A 19,907-nucleotide genomic window follows, 5' to 3' on the forward strand; every position below is an offset into this window, starting at 1 on the left:
ACAAGGGGTAAAAGTAAGAAAACTCATGGGTTTGAATAAGAACAGATTAATAACTGAAATAAAATAAAACCATCAAATTATAATAAAATGAGAACAGCAGAAAGAAATAAATCCCAAGAAATAAAAGAGATGCAAATGAAAACAGTCATGCAGTACCAACACACCAATACCAAGCCAGTCCCTTAGCAGGAGCTCCCCAAACAACCTTCCCCCCCAGTTTTACTACTGAGCATGATGCCATATAGTATGGGATATTCCTATGGTCATTTGGGGCCAGCTGTCCTGGCCATGCCCCCTCCCAAATCCTGTGTACCCCCAGCTGCTCAGTGTTGGGATGGGAAGCAACAGCAGCCTTGGCTCAGTGTAGGCACTGCTCAGCAGGGACTGAAAGATCCCTGAATAATCACTCCATACTAACCTACAGACAAAGAGCTCCATACTAACCACTATGAGGAAAGTTAACTCCAGCCAAAACCAGCCCCAGCTATCTGTGCTATAATATCCAATATTAATAGCCAAGTCTATCTTGCCTCATAGACTCATTTTTACACCTTTCATGAAACTGCCTCCCTCTTCACATATATAAACACATTCAAACTCTATCATCTGTCACAAATTCAGCTATCTGTATTTCCCTCAATTTTACTTTTCTAGTTACTATAGCAAGGATACAGAAATGTAACCAAAAATAAACAGCCACAAAACCCCTATGACCTTCAAGCCATGCTTTGAATTTGACATTGAAGAACACACTCTGAAAGCAGGTGGGAACTTTGGCTGACATAGGCTTGCCCCAAATAGACCATCTTCAGTCATGAGGAACACCTGCCTCACACCTGCATTAGGTGGGAGGCAGTGCCCTTAAGAAAGCAAATAGGGCAACAGGGGAAAGAGAAAAATGAACTCATGAGCAGAGGTTTACATTAAAGCATTTTTTTCCTTCCAGAGTTACAAGAAGTATTAGAAAAGTCTTTATCTTTCCCCTGTGGTATCTGACATTGGCTACTGGCCATCTCAGAAATATGCAGCAGAGAAGCAAATAGAAACATCCTAATAAGTCCTCAGCAAAACCAGAGAGAGACCTTGGAAACAAGGTTCAAACGTAGATAACAAGAGATTATGTGTGGGGTGGAAAGGCTGAAGGTCACAGAAGAGGCAATTTCAGAAGAAAAAAAGAAAATAGGAGGAAAGAAGAAAATATCCAATCATTATTCAGCAGCACTAAACAGCAGGTAATGACTTCTGAAGGCACCTCTCCCAAAGAGAGAAGTGCTGCCCCAAGGCAATAGACAAGAGAGCTGATCAGGTATTTGTGCACTGATGTAGAAGCCTGGAGCCCCCTCCTTCCCTGCAAGCAATTAACAAAACAAAAAGGCTTTATGGCAAGAGCCTGCATCTGGAATGCTTTGTCTGATTGCCACCCCCAGCCCGCGGCATTGGGTCCTACAGCACAGTTTGGGGAGGAAAGCATGGATCAATTTCCTTAGAAACACCCACTGCCTGTTTCATGGAGATAGATCCACAGTTTTCTTGGATTCTATCCTTACTTCTACTCTTCACTCCCATAAAACTGAGATCACTTTTATGAAATGCATAACTGTATAGAAAACTTATTTTGCCATTTTGGTCAGATGCCCCATCTTTGAACACCTATAACCCAGTACTGTTGAAAAGTACATTGTCACAACAGACAAATATCGAGGTTGACCTAGCTTTCTTACCCACGTGCTGGAATGATTTAAAAAAAAAAAAAAAAAAAAAAAAAGCACACTCTTGTTGCATGGTTCACACAAAGTACAGAATATTATGATAAGGATTAGTACAGTATACAAGAAGTTCATGTTGAATTTATAACAGTATGATTAGCTGCAGCTTCAGCCTTGTGAGGATAAGTAACCTAGTAAACATCCTAACAGCTGCAGAACAGCAGAGTTACACTGACCAGGAACCATCATTCTCTAAATCCTACTCATAGAAAACTGACTGCAAGTAGCTGTCTCTCAGTTTTAATGAAAAATTGACAGCTGCTAATCCACAGAGTAAAATCTTCACATTTTCAGCTTTTGAAGACACATGATTTTGTCAAGTTTGAACTCAGATTCAAACCCTATCACTGCTAGGGGTAGATGTGAAGGGTGAAGGTGGGGAGGAAGGACTGTCTTTACAAGTTCCCTGAATATTAGCTGACAGGGCTTGGTTCAAGACCAAAGTATATTTTGGCCAAAGAGCCAAAACAGAGAAATACTTAATTTTCTGTACCTGCACCTTCCATAAATGCATTTTGCTGTCATTGCAAGATTTGTGTGTTCTTATTTTATTCACCTTTAAGAGATAACAATAAAATACTCTGTTGGTTGTAATTTAGGTAGTTCTGGAGATAGTGTTGACTGAACAAACTCTGTCGGGTTAAAATTGTTTAAAAAATCCAAACATAAAATGAGAGTAGATATCTGGTCTAATCTCTGTTAAAGTCAGTGAAAATGCCCTGCTCACATCAATAATTTTAGAAATAGTTCCTACCATGAAGACAGTAAAGAGACTAAGCAGAGTACAGCGAGGGAGTGCTCAATTGTAGGATCTAAGATCAACTGATTTTGACCAGAAGTTTAAACAAGTTTAGTTGTCATAAACACCACGCATCAAACTCGCTGTTACAGAGCATCTGCCTGGATTTGCAGTGGTGCTGGAGCCCTGCTGTGGTCTGTGCAGCCCCATGGTCTGTGGCCCTGTGCTTTCAGCTACGTGCTGGCAGACAGGCTTTCCTGAGCACAGCCACTGCTGCAGTCTTGCACAATACACTTCTGGAAGGGAATGTGTGCTGCAGCTCGATGTTGATTTTTATTAACACACAGATCTCAATTGAGAATTGAGAGACATAGGACTAACTCGCTACTGATTAAAACTTAGGAAACTAATTATGAGATCAAAGTAAGTTATTAAAAAATAAAGCCCCACAAAACCTAATATCACATCCTAGACAGATGTGATATTACATCCTCTTGGTCAGAGATATGGAAAAGCATGGAGAAAACAAACAAACAAAGCATTTTCCACCTCCAAAGCCCTATCATTAGTGAAGAGACTTTTCTGCTGCTCAAGCAAATGAGATGCTAGAGAAACTTGTATTTTAGGAAATTGAAACATTTTTATTCTATATATTTTTTACAGTACTGTACTAGAAGAGGAAATTGGTTCTCTTATGCTTTATATTTTTGTTGGAATATCCGAGGCCTAAGGTTGTATATTTAATCAGACATGGGACTTGTACCCTCTTAGAACAGCAGCTAGAGACAAAGCAGAAATCACTGGAGTGGCTTATAGTGTTTGAATTATGTCATTAGGCAAATGAATTGAGGACTTTCAAGATGATCTGACAAGGCAAAAACACCCATAACAGAGCCTAATTTCTGCAGGAGCTCCACAGCTGTCTGGAGTATATTCCTACAAAAGGGACTATTTCCTTTTACACAGACTATTCTTACACAGCTGCTTTCAAGGATGTAGTCAGGATTTCTAGGTTTATCAAGCCAGTGCTCAAAAACCTGATGCATACCAGATGCAGAGGATACACTACAGTACACATGGAATCCTCATAGTGAATTATTGGTACCTCAAGGTTTTACCTCGCCAATTCTCATAGCCTTAGCCACTTTTTTTAATACACCTTCTGCTGCTAGAGCTAGCCTGCAGTTTGGCATTGTTGAGAAAACTACACACACCCTATGACAAACAGGTGCTAAATTAGTTAATATCGTGGCTGTTTATGCAAGGCTGCATTCGTGCTAGGGTATGTGCTGCAATACGTGCTAGCATTCAGACTGTGAATAGGGCAATCTGCTTCAAATTCAATTACTTAGCGACTTTGCAAAATGCTGCTTATCAGGCATTAATACTTCCCTATTCTTGCTTTAACACCTGCGTCACAGCTTAGGAAAGAGCAAGCTGAGCCAGTGAAAGTGAGAGTCATGTGGGGCTGCACAAGTCCCACGGGACTGCCTCTGAAGGCAGTCTCCATCCCAAATCCTGGCTTGCTCAGCCTTAGGAGATCCCTCAAACATTTGAAATACCACGGGGGCTTTCCTAATTAACCCTTGGTTATGTGATTATACATAATAAGCACCTGAAGGCTGCATTTCTCTTAATTCAGACAGCTTCAGGGAAATCCAAATTCCATTTCTCTCTTCCCGGAGCTGCAGGCAGATACTAGATAATGACTCTCCTCTCTCATCAAGCTCTTGTAAGACGTGCCAAGAGCAAACTGCTATTTGTAATCCAAACAGGTCTCTCAAAGGAGCAGCACAGGCCCGGAAAGAACAGGAAAAAGAGCTAGAAAGGACTATATGAAGCTCTTTACTTTGATTTGGGTTTGGTGGTGGTGTTGGCTTGGGTTTTTTTCAGAAGGCAACATCTCTTTACCACACTCCTAATGCCTGTGACCTTGCTATTCATGCCTTTCTGAGAAAAGAATGCATAGGAAATTAGAAGTCCTAGACCTATCTGTGCTGTGGACTAAAACCAGCTAATTAAACCTTACAGATACTTGGAACTGCTCTAAACACACTGTCTGATAGGATTTTACTTGTTGCACTTGCAACAAAATTTCCTGGCAAAAAAAAAAAAAAAAAACCAAAGAAAATTTTAAAAGGAACATCAGAGGCAATTTGGTTACAGGGAGACACTACTGATGGATCAATAGCCTTGTAGGAAAAGTTGCTATCCCCAAACTCAGTGAGCAGAGTCTCAATGAGACAAAGCCAGCAGGAAAATATAAGAAGCCTGTTTGTTTCAGATACAAACAGCTCTGCTCCTTGCTAATACCTCCTAAGACAAAGCCTCAGTTTTACTGGTAGTCAATCAAACATATTCAGAGTCAACTGTCTGAAGCAAAAGTTACTTTTCTTTTCAAGCTTAGGAATAGCATTAGTAAAATCAAGGTCAGTCATTAGGGTGGTAAAACAGCAGCAGCATCATGAACTCGGGATATGCTTGAAGAGAAGTCAAAACTCATTCTTTCTCACTGGAGTAATGCCTGAGAGGAAAAGAATTGGGTTGTATGTCAGCAGCATGAGCAGCTGGAAACAATGAGGTACATTCCTAACAGTTACATTTTACATAAATTTACATCAACCTTTCATCCAAACCATCTTACAAAAGGATGAAAGAATTACCACTGTTTTACAGAGAAGTGAGGAATGCAGACTTGGTGTAGAACTCGCTTGGATGGCACACAAGGGCCTGTTTGCATTGCACACTGCAGGCTTCTGCCAAGGAGATGAGAGTTTTTTCAGTTCATGTGCCATGCTAGAAGAGAAGTGTCTGCATGAGCATGTTAGGACAGCACCAAGCCCAGTCTAGCAGAGAAAGCCTTTCACCATGACTTTGTAGCCTCAGGCATGGTCTTACCTCAGCTAACATGGTCACCTGGCTTTAAAACAGAAAGTATAGGCAGGCATGTGCTCATATGTGCCTTTGTGTCAGATGCTGGAGAAAAGGGAAGAAAAAAAAAAAAAAAAGAGGTATTAAAAGTCTGACTGTACAGAAATTAGAAATTAATGAGAGCTTGGCTACTAACTCAGTAAAAGCCAGATGTTTACCACAGAGCTATGACTCACATTAACATTACCCAAAGTCACTTTGTGCTGTGACACAAATGGGCAGAGACAAATGTCCCATTGCACAGCCTCAGCCACACCAGAGACCAAGAGTAACTCAGGTGTTAATCCTCTAGCATAAAAAATTGAAAGTGGCAAGGGTCCATCTCGGTTTTGTTCCAGACTCAACAAATATACACCTGCACAGTTACATCAGCAAGGTTATTTTAATTTAGAAAGTCAACTGGTACTAAAATGGGCTAATTCACTTAGAATGCAAAAGGCAGATCAAATTTATTGAGTAAACAATGTGCTGTGAGAGAAAAGCTTTCTAAGAGAAGAGTTTTCTGAGAGAAACTCCTGGGTAATTATCAAGGGAGGTAGATGTTCTGCTGCTCAGGAAGCTGAGCCCATTATAAAGGAAAAAAGTCCACTAAACACAATAAAAGGCTATTGTTAAAAGTCTCTGTATAAAAAAAAAAAAAAAAAAAAAAAAAAAGAAAGCATCAGGTCATGGGGTGGGAGGAGTGGCTCAGCCACCTGGTCCCTACTAGGAATGCTATTTCCTAAGAATTTGCAACTATATATTCATAATTAGACACTCAGATGAACTAACCTTTATAGAAAACATTGTTATAATTTGGATAATTCCAATTAAGTTATTCCCACAACTCCCTTCACATTATCAACTTTTTTTTTTTTTTTTTGTTACATTGAATTGTGTCACCAAACCATCCAATTAAAAAACCCCACCATCACTAGTCAAAGAAGGGATGTGAGATTTTGGCATCAGTGCTCAACCTTGATTTGCATTGACCCCAGAAAAGAGCTCAGAGTTAGTCTAAAGCAATTTACAAACAAGAGCACAGTGTTGTTTAACTCACTGTGTGAACAGAGGCTGCTGTCCTCAAAAGAATAATGTTATCTGAGAGAGGTATGGTGACACAGCCATAAACTAACACAGACAGACATTGTTAATTGTATGAACTTTCGGCTAGACTGCAACAATGTGGCAAATATGCCCCTATTGGCCCAAATACTTCTGAGCCATACCTAACTTCCCCCACTATGAACAAGGGCAAAAAAGTATTTTTATCCCAATAAAGGGGGGAATTAGATTATTATTTGCTGACAGAATCTTTCATATTTCAAATTAGCTGCAGACCATAAAAACAAGCCCACATTTTCAGAAGGCAAAGACAATACACACCATTGCTGCTATGTATCCTTACCAAGAAGAAGAGAATTTATGATTTGGAGGGCAACAAAGCCTTTTTGTCTGAGCACCCTGTGCATTTTGCCACGTGTGCTATTTGGAACGACACATTTCAGAGCAGTTCAGAGATGCCATGGCCCATCACATCATCCTGAGTCACCTTGACATTTCTGAAATTATGCATTGAGATGATAGCCTCAGGGCTATAAACCTGCTTTTTAATGCATTATTAATGATAATAGCTGTTAGAGATTGCATAGTCCTAATGCCTTGTTTTCCTCTCAGAAATCTAACCAAAGTGTTGTGCACATATAATGCAATGATATGCTGTAAGTCTGTATTAGGTGTCTCAGCACTACCTGGTGTCTGCACAGAAAAGGCTGCTTCAGTTCCCAGTTCACTCCCTTGCTCCATGAACCAAAGGACAAGGGAACTACAAAGGCACCAGTGGTCTACTCTATCATCTAATGCAGATCTTGGATGTGTTTCTTGCTTCAGTTAGCCCTGCAGTTGTGGAAAAATATCTAGGCAATGTAGCTGTTCAACATCTAGAAAATATGTTTGCCTGTCTCTCAAATTGTGCACAGAATGAAAAAGTAACATTAATAGACAATAAGGAAGTCTATTGGACCCACCTTAGCTAGGTACAAAAAAATCAAAATCAAAAATAAGCTGTCTGAAGATTGCCACCAGAGCCATGGATGGCTTGCAAAGACAGCAGACAGTGCTGGCGCTTCATTTTCTTTGTATGAACAGCAAGCTCTTAATATATCCTCTGATCTTTCCAGTGACCTCCCACTGGCTTAAAAGATGGGCTGCTCAAGGTCTGCATCCACCCAAAGAGCAGAGGCTGTGTAATAAAATTTTAATGCACTGGTCCTACTCCCACCTGGCACGGTGTCCACATACCTCGCCCTAATTCTATTGATGAAAAAAGCTCGGAAATAGCCTCTCCCCTGTAAGAAAATCAACAGCATTGCTGTTTACTCTTCCGAGGCTTTCCCAGCCCACCACATTGTCCTCAGCTTCCCCGTTCACGGGGAAGAGCAGGGAAGTAGCCCCGCTCCTTGTGTGCGCTTTGCTTAGCTGTGGGCAGTGATATACATCTGTTTGATGTAGAACTTCCTCTAATTACCTGCCTAATTACATACAGAAGCCTACGTGCAGCTGAGTTTGGGCTGGTTCTGGTTGTCTTAAGGACTACAATAAAGGTCAGAAATTTCATACACATCTCTTTTTTTCAGGAGGTTAGTCCAGCCTACATCTTACAAGCAGAAGAGCCTGGCTGAAAGTCTTCCATTATCTCCTGAAAGGCGGTGCTATCTGAATATTAACAGCAGTACATGGATATTCATCTCATGCTCCGATAACATTGTTATCTCCAGGGCTCTTCGCTGCAGGAACAGGCGCTGCCGCACATCAAAGGAGGAGCGACAATGGAGCGGCTCTGGCCGGGAGCCAGGGCTGGCCGGAGAGCAGCGCTCGCAAGCAGACACAGTGTTCTGTTCGTCCCTGCCAGGAACTGCCCGCGGCCGCCCTGACTCAGCCGACACTGGGAAAGGAAACGCGCTCCCCTTCCAAAACCCCACCAAGGCCACGCTCGCCCTGCCCCCGTGCTGTCATAGCCGAGGAGGAAAGGGGCACTACCAGGATAATTAAAAAAAAAAAAAAAAAAAAAAAAAAAAAAAAAAAAAAAAAATTAGACAAGGTCAGGGAGGAGGAAACAGGAAAAAAAAAAAAACTTGGAAGAAAATATCATTATATAGCATCAATGCACTTGACTCCTTCTTTGACCTCATGCTGACGCTCGTCTTACACAATTCAGGGGTGATGGAGGCGCACACCTTCCCTCCCTCCCCAGCAGGGCCAGGAGCCGCCCTGCCTCCTGCCTTGGCAGCTGCAGGGTGCAGGGAGGGGACAGCAGGGGCAGCCACGTTACACTCAGTCCCACACACACGTGTGTATGTTTGCATACTCAGATACACACACCAGTACTTGAAAATTCCTTCTGAAGACCTCGGAGCCACCGCCACCACGAGATCATTCCTTCAGTCTGCTTTAAACAGCTGCCAGAAGTCAGGAACATGAAGTTGGAATACGAAGTTCTCCTATGTTATTACAGAAAATCTCATTTGACTTTTAGACAGGTTTTCAGATGTTCAGCTATGTTTTCTTTACCCTAAAGTCACTAAAATACAGTGCTTTATACATATGTTATGCAAGCAGACGCAGACATTACTTTGAAAACAATAAAAAAAATCCAAAACATAATAGGAACTTTAAATGAGAGCAACATAACCACACATTTCCTGCTGTCTGCATTTGTTTTACTGAGAACACCACTTCTCGGGTCCAGCTAATCAGTATTCATCAGTAAAACAAGATATCAGGGAGCAGTGAGAGCCCTAGAGGTGTTTATCTTCCTCTTCTCTGAATCATTAAGCTTTTCCGAGAGTATTTTCACAAGACAAGAGAATTGTTCCCGAGTATCTTGTAGATCAGCAGCTCGATTTGGGAGCAACTGCCAAAAAGCAAAAAGGACAAAGAAATGTTGCATCTCTCAGGATTCTTTAGCTTTTCCCTATCTGTCCACTTCGAGATCTTTGTGACTTTATATTTTGTCCCATAGCAAAAAGAGCGGCCTGTTACGAGGTAACAAGAATCTGGAAAGATTTTTGCAATGCTATAAATAGCCAGAGCAATTCTCCGGCCAGCAAAAGCAGTCCTGTGTTTATACCCAGAGAATGTAGACAGAGAAAGATAATGGTTTGTTTTGTTTAAGGTGGAATGACTTTGGCAGTGAACAGTTGCATTGTTACTAATTTTATACTGTTAAATAGACAATAAAATCTTCAGAGTACATTTCAAGAGAGTTACAACACAGACTTCAATATATCTGAAATACAGCTTGTGTATGCAATCATCAACATACACACGTAGAGAGAGCCACAGTGACTAACACTGACAGGGTGCTTTTTATTTGTTTGGTTCTGCTGGGGCACACCACTGAGTGGCAATTCTCTGAACCTTGTGTTCATACAAGAATCTTGCAGAGCTGGGTTGGATTAGCCTGCTGCACATATTTACACTGGAGTAACGTTACCTGCTTTGGCAGTCTGCTCTGTGTAATGCCCAGCTTCCTCTACCCAAACCACTCTTGTTCTAGTCCATTCACCCCTCCATAACTGCTTGGCACAGTTTCAGTTCTCCTCTCTCCCCTTGTATCTTTGTAATAGGCTTTGTCAAGTCTGCTCTTAAATCTTCCTGTTCATTTTTTTTCAGGGTCATATCTGAGGCAGTTTAAACTAAAGAAAAGTTACAGGTCAGTTGTTTTTAGGCAAGACTTGTGAACTCAGAAACAAGGAGTTGCAGCTCAGATAACAGCACACTTCACCACATAAACTATGCTGGCTTCCTGAAAGGAAGGGGACACTCAGTACTCTCCCTGCAGCTCCAGCACTTCTTACCATAGTCCCAGCTTTGAGATCCAAGCTGGCCAGCTCTGCAGCATGCCTAAAGCCTGTGAAGAATGACTATATAGTACTGCAGTACAATACTCTAGAGAGGGCAAGAAAAACACTACCAATCAGACCAGGAGTCTGCTGGCAGAAACAGCCCATAATGAAATAGCTTTTGCCCCTAAACTGTGGCTGTTGGGAGACAGCACCTGCTCTCTGGTGCAGTGCCTTACCTGCCCCAGAGGGGCTGTGCAAGTCTCCTGCTCCCCAGCCCAGTCCTAGGCACATGCTATGGATCCAGATTTGGAGACCAGCTGCCCTCTATCCCCTCCTCCCTTCCATCAGCCAAGCCACACATGCTAATCTGCTACACAAGCAGAGTACAGTGGCATTGGACTAACATAACTTGGGGGCTGATATAAAGCAATTTTATAACTTAATACTTATATTCAACTATCTTAATCCATTTTATTCACAGGCATAAAAGCTATACCTTGCCTTGATATATGTGTACTCACTCAGTGTGTGTAGCTCTTGAAATGTACATTCAGGAATGCATATCCTGATTAGTTAGAGCACTCCTAGTTAGAAAGCTGTGCCAGCCAACCTCACTGGTTGACTTTGCAGGAAGACATGGCACATTATTTGAGAAATAGCATCAAGTTAATGTAGCTGCACTGTTCTCCCCAAAGATAACATGAGCTGTGCTGTACCATGTGGACATCAGCCACAAGAACTCTGAGCTTCACTTCCAAGACTGGACACACCCATGTGTTGGCAGGCAAAGTACACACAGATAAATTCTCCATAAAAAGGCTCTCCTCTGGAGGTGTAAACTCTGAAGGGCACTTGGCAAAAGTAAAATAAAGCCACATAATGGAAAAAAAAAATCTATAACTTCATATAGATTAATGTTCATTAAATTTTACACTGGAACAGTTTAAGGCAGTCATTGGTTGTACATATGCCACCACACATTCAAATACATTTCCCACAACTCAGAAGTACAGTGGTCAGAAGAACAATAGATAAAAACCATGTTTTGCTTTTGTTAAACTGGTGGCTGAGAAGCCACCATGAACATAAAAAGGCAGGAAAAAGAATAATCAAAAATCACAGTCGGTGGCTGAAATTTAATTTAGGTTTTCCAAAAGGAAATCCAGAATATGACCTAGGTTTGAAGAAAAAAAGTAAAACTTAAAAGGAGGGGGGAAAAGCTCTGAATTTTCTTTCTAAAGCATTTTTCTTGGGTTTTGACAGGCCACAGAATTAGCTCCAAATTACTCCTTCACTAAGCATTACATCAACAGCACTTTGTACTCTTACTCTAAGATTTCTAGTTTGTATCCTACGGGGATGACAAAGCAAGGTCAGCAGGCCTAGACTAAGGACAGCACATGCTAGACATAATACACTCCTGTCTAGAACTGCCATAAATTTAAGTAACAGGCACACACCAATGTTAACACAAATGCTGCTTCAACATTGGAATGCACAACACTGAACTAACATGACTTTCAAATAACAAAGCCATATATGCAATGGCTACACCAAGCTCATATGACATGGTAAATGACATGAACTTTACAGTGTTCACCATTCTGTGTTGAAGTAAACACCTCTTTGAAAGCAAGTTAATTATAACAGTATTTGACAAGATAAAAAAAAAGGATGAAGACAACTGTGTGAGCATAAAAGCAATTTAAACCAAACACCACCCACCTACACACTGCAGAGACCTGTGTAGACAAGAAACTCAGAGCCAGAGCTCAAGTAGAAGTCCAGGACAATAAGCCAGTTTAGAACAACCTGACCCATGCACTTATTTAGCTCCAAACTAACACTGTGTGTGACCAGTTCATTGCTGCATGCTGTTTTTAGTTCACTGTTTTTCAGAATTAATGTGAAATGGAAAGATTCTCCCACAAGCCCAATAGCCATCTGGTGCTATTGCTGTACTTCATGAAAAATTCATTGCCTTTTTATCATAGTCAGCTATTCAACGATTGTAGTGATTTATGTTTTAAGCAGAATATTTTATTCACTATTGATGTTTGCAAATATGGTTTTCAGCATCACAGTTTCAACAGATTGTGTTCTTTCTGGCTTCATCCTGGGGATTTCTAGCAGCCTTGAAGACAGCAGAAGCTGTAAAGAAGTCAGAAGTTTTAGTAATAGGTTTATAAAATGGACGTCACAGTTTTGTCTGTTTTCCCAAGCTAAATAAAGCTAAACTCAGTGCCAGTGAAACATGCTCAAGCACTAAGAGGCACACTACAGCTCCAAGCTCTCATTCAGCCATTCATCTCCAGCATAGCTATCTGTCAAGTAACACATTGAGTGTGAGTTTGATATTCATTCTAGCTTAGAGAAATTTTGTATTTTTCCTTCATGCTCTACTTGCAGAAGATTCTGCAGCCAGAAGTGTTTCAGCAGGCTGTAGGGAGACCAGAAGCAAGTTAGTGGTTTGAGGAGTGCACAGGCTAAACCCCTCCTCCTGAGTGATGGAGAAGCATCATAGCAGTGCAGTAATTGCTTCCCAGATGGTACCCAGCCATCAGGAGCTTGGCTGTAACACCCACCTTGGTCCTGCCCTGTACCACACCAGTAAGAGCTGTCTGTGTTGTGGCTTTTGAAGCCCTTAAAATTGTGTTTTTTCTTCCCTCCTCCTTCAGGCTAACATGAATAAGTCCAAAAGAATTCAGATAATATAGCTCAGCAACTCCTTTAATCAGAATGAATGCTTTGTGGGTTGGTAACACCTGGAGAGTGGGTGTAGAATACACCCCCCAACAATTCAATACACAACAGGCTGCAAGAGGAAATAGCTACTAAAACTGAAAGGAACTGAGTGAATATTCATAAGTTCTCATCAAAAATAAGATCACCTTTAGCAGTCCCTTTACATACCCACAAATACTTTATCAGCCCACACAATACTCTCCTCAAGCACTGCAAGTTACCTCAGCCCTGGGTATTCATATATGTTGTCAGGGTACTATTTCTGAGTTTTAATCTTAAAAATACTGATTTTACTCCAGCAAAGGCCCAATCATGTGCTTTACTTTGTCAGTTTTGAAAAAATCTGAACTCATCCCTGAATGAGTTGATTTCACAAAATCATGCTGAAAGCAAGTTTAAGGAAACAGAAACAATGCCAGCCTACAGGGAGGGTCCTAGAGAAGCTGACACTGCCTCAGAACCAAAATTAATTTTAAAAGTGTAAGAGGAAGCAACATGGTCTTCTCCTGATACAGAATCATGAAAAGCAATTTTATAGAAAACATGGCTCTGTTGCTGAATGGGCTGGGAGAACTTGGTGCTGAAAGAAGCAGAAAAGGCCTTTTCTGGTGAGGTTTCATCTCCAGCCTTTCTGGTTCCTCTGCCTAATGGAAGTGCCTGGGAGAGCAGACTGAATATCTGTCTGGTCCTATGGGCTCACATGACAAATGAGACCAGTGAGACTGCTGGGCAGCACCACTGACATGCCATCCACAATTGCCTTTAAAATGTCATGGCACTTTCAGGAGGGCCCAATTACTTTAGAAATGCAAAAAGGTCAGATTCCTCTTCAAGAAGGGTTATCTTGGGAAACCACACACTTAATCACAGTCCCCGGAAAGACTGTGGAGCAAGTCTTCAAAGCCATTTCTAAGCACAATAAAAATGAGAAGATCATTGAGAACTGGCAACTGGGGAGTTACCAAAAGGAAATAGTGCTCAACTGATATAATCTCCTTCCATGAAGAAAAAGGTGACTTTGAACAAAAAGCAGCAGATATCCTTTAACTTGGCCCTCCCAAAGCTTTCCCAACAGTCTCCTCAGTATCTACAGCAGCCAAGTCAGAGGTATGGATGATGGTTGGCATGTAAGGAAAATAGAGAACTGCACGACCACTAATTGCCTGAAAGAGTTAGTCTTCAGAAGCCCTCGAGTTCTCATGGGAGGGGTCAAAATTAAGGTGATCAAATACTAGCCCAGGCTACCCTTTGCATTATCTCAGTCCTTTGAGATTACAGAAACAGCTGGGATTAGAATGGATCTCTGGAGACCATTTTGTCCAAACCCCCTGATGAGGTAGGTTCGCCTAGAGCAGGTTACAAAGGAGCACATCTGGGTGAGTTATGAGTATCTCCAAACAGGGAGACTCCATAACCTTGCTGGGCAGCCTTTTCCAGTGCTCTGCCATCCTCAATGTAAAGCAGTTCTTTCTCATATTAAGGTGGAGCTTCTTGTGTTTTGTTGGTTCTGTATTTCAGAGTTAGGCATAGCTTGACTGGGCAAGGCTCTGAGCAGCTATACCCAACTTGAGAGCTGGCTGTGCTTTTGGGAGTTTAGTGTATCCTGCAAGAGTTTGATTAAAGCATCATGAATGCTGAGATCCAGGCTTTTCTTGTCCAAAGATCAAGAAGATAACCCAGCACAACCTCACATGAAGTTTTTTTCACCTAAAGAGGGGAAGAAATAACTTGAAGTAAGACTTTCAGAGGCACCCTGTCCTCCCTACATTTCTCACTTTTTGAGATAAACTCCAGTGTGTTGGAGATTTTAAACAGAATCCCAAAATGCAGAAGAGATTATACTGCCAAGTTCAAAAGAGTAAACTATGCAAACTGCAGAACAGCTTGAACTTTTAGCTTTCCTGCACTACAGATGATTGCACAGCAAGGCTCTCGTTGCTCTGTTGGGCTGGCTTTGCAGGAAATACCTACACGCCTAAACAAACAGTAATAGTAGGAGAGGTAGGAGCTCTCCTGCCCTGACATTCCAATAAGATCACCTGACAATGCACTTGCAGGCAAACCAGTCAGTCAAACAAATCATTAACTTGAGGTTTCAAGTAGCATGGAAGAGACTTTCTGCTTTCAGCACAGTTCTTTCCTGATCAGGGCAGGAAGAGACCCACGGCCTCTCTACAGATATGGCAACCTTCACCACAATAACATTACTGCCAACTGCAATGGCACAAGGCAGTTGGCTGTTTTTGTTATTGCTTTAGGCTGCTGATAAATCATTCCAGGGGAGGGACTGCAGGCACTGCACCTGCATGAATTCCCACAGACTAATAAACACCTCTTTCCAAAGTCAGAAGCATCAGCATGGAAGTGAACACCACAGAAAAAATCTCCCATTTTCTTCCTGTACATCCTCTGGAACTGTCTTACCCACTCCAGCATCCAAGACAAAACCTATGAGTAAAGAAGCTTCAGCATGGTTGTCTAAGGCATTTTAAATTTTGTAGTGAAAAAAAAGCCAAAACAACAAAACCCCAATAATACTATTAAAATCACTTCATTCCTATTAGGACTAGGTCTCATTTAGATGTCAGCAGTAGGGAAACCTCAGAAGGCAGAGTAGCCCCCACATTCTGTTTCATTACCAGTATGGTGTAGCTCCATCCCAGTTCTAAAGGATGGCTGGTTTACATGAGCCCACATAGCACACCAGCATCTGCTCACTGCTCTCTTCTTCCCATTTTTCATATGCTGTATTCCTCTAATTCCTACTCATCTTATTGAAATTACAAGGCTGAGTATTGACATTTTGGTCTGTGTTTGCACAGCCCTTTGCACAATGATGTGCAGGTGCATAAGAAAGTCTTTAGTACAATGTTCTTACAAATTAGACCAGTAACATCAACTAACTGGAGAGAATTGGTCCTGCTAAAAGTTCTAATATACTTGCTGTCTCAATTCTAAGAACAAAGTCACCAGTGACTACATGAATTGCAATCAAATCATATTCCCACACTCTGCACCTGAACTTCTCCCTCAAAAAAAAGGCAGTCTGGCTTCAAAAACTGAAGCCAAATACAGTCAGTACTGGCCAACCAAGGACAAGAGATTTCAGTCAAAAAACCCTCCCAAGGAAAACTAATCCCAGCCTTCATGAGCCTAAGAGTCCCATCTCCATCAGTGACAGCCATGGCTGCTCATTAGTATTCCCAGTGCTCAACAAGTTTGGTTAATAGCCTAAAGCTCCATCTGTGATAGGCATATTTACTTACAAGGAGATAGCCCACAGACTTCAGTGGATTGCTTATTTCTGCTCATGCTGTAGCAGGCCCACAGACTTAATACAGATGGAAGGAAGCAGATAGGATGTGCTTCTCCTTAGATTACACAAGAGGCTTTCTGCTAAGAGGGCATAGAATAGGAATCTGAGTCAACATCTGCTGAAATTGGTGGAAAGACTCCTGCCCTTTCTGCTCACTGTTTTTCTCCTTGTCTCCTTTCCTAATTCAAGGCCTGATGCAAGCATATGCAAGTAAGTAAAATACATATTTTTCAGCCACGTACATTAAATCAGACACAGAAGTTCAGCTTTGGCTTCTTCAGTTTAGATCAATCTGTTCTCATATTGCTCTGATTGGGAAAATCAGATATATATATCAGATATAATAGTTTTTATTTCTTGTTGTAGGTAGATATTTCAGGCATCTAGCTCATTTCTAAAAAGAATTTTTTCAGACAACACCCCCTCTGCACACAGAATTTGTTCATAATATATTTCTAAGTTTGTAGCAAGAAAGCATCTTTCAGTGGAATAAATTTAAACTTTCACTTTGAAAAGATCTTAGCTAAATTGAGGCTGTTCACAAAAAGATAAATATAGGTTTTAAGATGAACACATTCCTACTAGAACATTCAATCACAGTGTTACTGTAGTAACAGTCATACATACTTGCACCTCCTCACAGCTATGGAAAAATAAGAGATAGATGACAGGCAAGTGCTGAAGCAAAGATCTCGGATCACATCCAAAAAGTGGTCATATCAGCTGAGGTGGCATCAAGAAGTGTGACTGATATTTCAATAACTCACTTTGGTTTTCATTAAGCAAGGAATGCTGATTAACATAATTCAGCTGCCAAGTTTAGCCAGCTAAGCTATTCCAGAATCATTTCCTCAACCTAGAGCTGTCCCTGCACACAGTGCTGGGCACCATTTGCATCAGACAGAGTAAGGTAGGAGTCCAAGGCTCCTGATACAAGGAGTCCAGAACCTACTACACTTTGAGATATAAAGAAAAGACAGACTTCCTCAGAATTTCACTTGATTTCAGCAGCAAAGACTACATATTATGTCTGTCTGTAGCAAACTACTCAGAATTAGGTATACTGACCAAGGAAGAGTGCAAAGCCCACAGTTTTCCTGAAAGCCCAGCATCATTATTTATTTTTGTTCAGGCCCCATTTTCCTTTGAAACATGTAGTGCTTGGCTATGTAAAGCAGACCTGGGCTATGGTAGCTGTCTGACCTAGTCCTGTTGAAGAAAGGACTTTGCCTCTGCTGTACCCTGACATGTTCCATAGTTGTACAGGGACAAAGTGGCCACAATTTCCTCCCAGGTGTGCCAGAGTCACCCCAAGCACATTCCAGATAACAGACTTGGTCACCAAATGAGTCCTGGAGACAAGCCCCGATTCCACTACACACAGCCAGGAAGGTGTGCGGTGGTGTAGAGCAGTAACATCAAGGCAGTAACACATTGAAGGAGCAAGTCTTTGTAGCCACCATGGCAGATGACAGGCTAAGGATGCTGGAAGGAAAGAGAGAACTTTTACAGCTCTAGCAGAGACTTCTTCATACATGCAAATGGCTGTAGCAGTGCTAACAAATGAACCAGCATTGGTCCCATATGCCTTCACAAGCCTTGGAAGGAAAGACACTACCAGATAAGCATCTTGTTACAAGCAAAAGTGACAATCCTCCCTTTGAAATTAATATTTTCTAACTGATTATCCCCATTAGTTTGTATGATCAGATTCAGATTAAGTAGGATGAGAAAGACCCACTAAGATCACAGACTTACCCAAGATAGACTAGTAAAACTGGAAGATCCTTCCTTATCTGCAACTTCACGTTATGAGTAAAGGTTTTTTTATTGTGGTATAATGCTTTAACTTCACTTACCTACCCAGCAAAATTATACCCAGCACAAGCATTTTTGTCTGTTGTGATCACATCTACAACACCAGCACACGTAAAAGCAATGCCAAAGTGTCATTCTGCATCAATGCTTTGCCAGCTGAAATTTCAAAGACGGAAGCACAAAGTCCAGCAGGTAAGAGATATAACTACATCCTTGTTGGATTTTTTAATACCCACTACTCCCTATCAGAGAATGATCACTGCAAAAAAGACTACAGAAAGAGTACATGTGTGAAATACTAACAGTGCAACGATAAGAATAATATCTGGGGACAGCAAGCAGGCAAGTCTCCCACGAGAAGGAGAGAGGGAGATATTCCCAAAGGCACTGCTGATCCCTTACATTTGATCTTATCCCCCACATCACTATCTACGCACAGTTTTTGGCAAGATGACAGGTAGATGGAGAGCAGTTTAACTCCTCTATCAGTGGGATGGCTTGGCATGGTACAAGAGGCACGTATCCTCACAGCTACAAAGTTGGAGGGCTTAGCAGAACCACCCTGTTTGCTTAACAAAGTGACGTAAGCCACACAACCACGCAAGCACAGCCTTTGTTCTTTCCTCCAGCTATCCCTGTTTTTCCTCAATGCCCTCCCACTAATCCCAAGTCTAGCCCAGAAGTCTGTAAACCTTAAAGCAGGTACTGCATCTTTATAATGACCAGGTGTGTTCTGAGTAGGCACCAATCATAATAAACCTGAATTCCACTGTTGACAACAGAATGTCCCTAGACACACACACACATATATATATATACATACATATATATAGGGTTTGCCATTAATAAATTCTACTTTAGGAGGCTGAGCCTATTAAAGAAATGATCATGCCTTACAAGGTATAGATGAACATCTATTTATACCAAACAATTAACAGATGGTATTATACTACTAAAAGTTCAATTCTTAATAGAGATGGTTTACAGATAAAAACAGTGAAGCCTCCCATTGAAGTGCTTAAGACATGCTACTCGTGTAACAGGATTATGGCATCTATTAGGCAATTCCATTGAGGATAAACTCCTGATTTCTGAAGTGTGACAGAAAAAACAATTACCTCATACAAAACAGACTAAGCAGATCATAACATATATTTACCCATACATCACAAGGCACACAAGGTAAGGGGAATCATACCAGTCATTTTTTGTTATTACTATGTATCTCAGCAGGCTTGTTTTCAGAAATGTAAAGATCTTTTGTCATTCTACTACCCAAACAGACAGAGAAATCTCAATGAAATCAGCAAAATTTAAAGGTAAACCACATTCATCAGCTAAGACTCTTGTCACTTTAGATAATACAGCCGAACATCACTGTACTTTTTTTTTTGTCTAAACAAATGTAGAAAAGGCAAGACTGAGTGAAAGTCTATGAGGGACCAAATATGACTTGTCACTGTTTGTATTTATAAAACAATGAATACATTACTACTGTTTTATTAGCCCAGTGTCTGGCCTGATACAGGCAGCACCACAGAAGGTACGTGGGTGAGCCCCAAGCTGACAGGGCTGGGGTAGAGGGATGCTATGGGTGGCAGACAATTCCCCCAGCCAGCAGCACTGACAGGGAGCCTAAGGAACATGCAGCTTCCAAAGGGGACGGCCCAAGCTCCTAGAGCTGCCACAACAACTTGTTAATTTAGAAGAGAATGAAGCTGAAACTTCCTTAAGGACACACCCACTCGTATTTAAACCCTAATAAA

Source organism: Erithacus rubecula (assembly GCF_903797595.1).
Source record: "Erithacus rubecula genome assembly, chromosome: 3".
NCBI lineage: Eukaryota > Metazoa > Chordata > Aves > Passeriformes > Muscicapidae > Erithacus > Erithacus rubecula.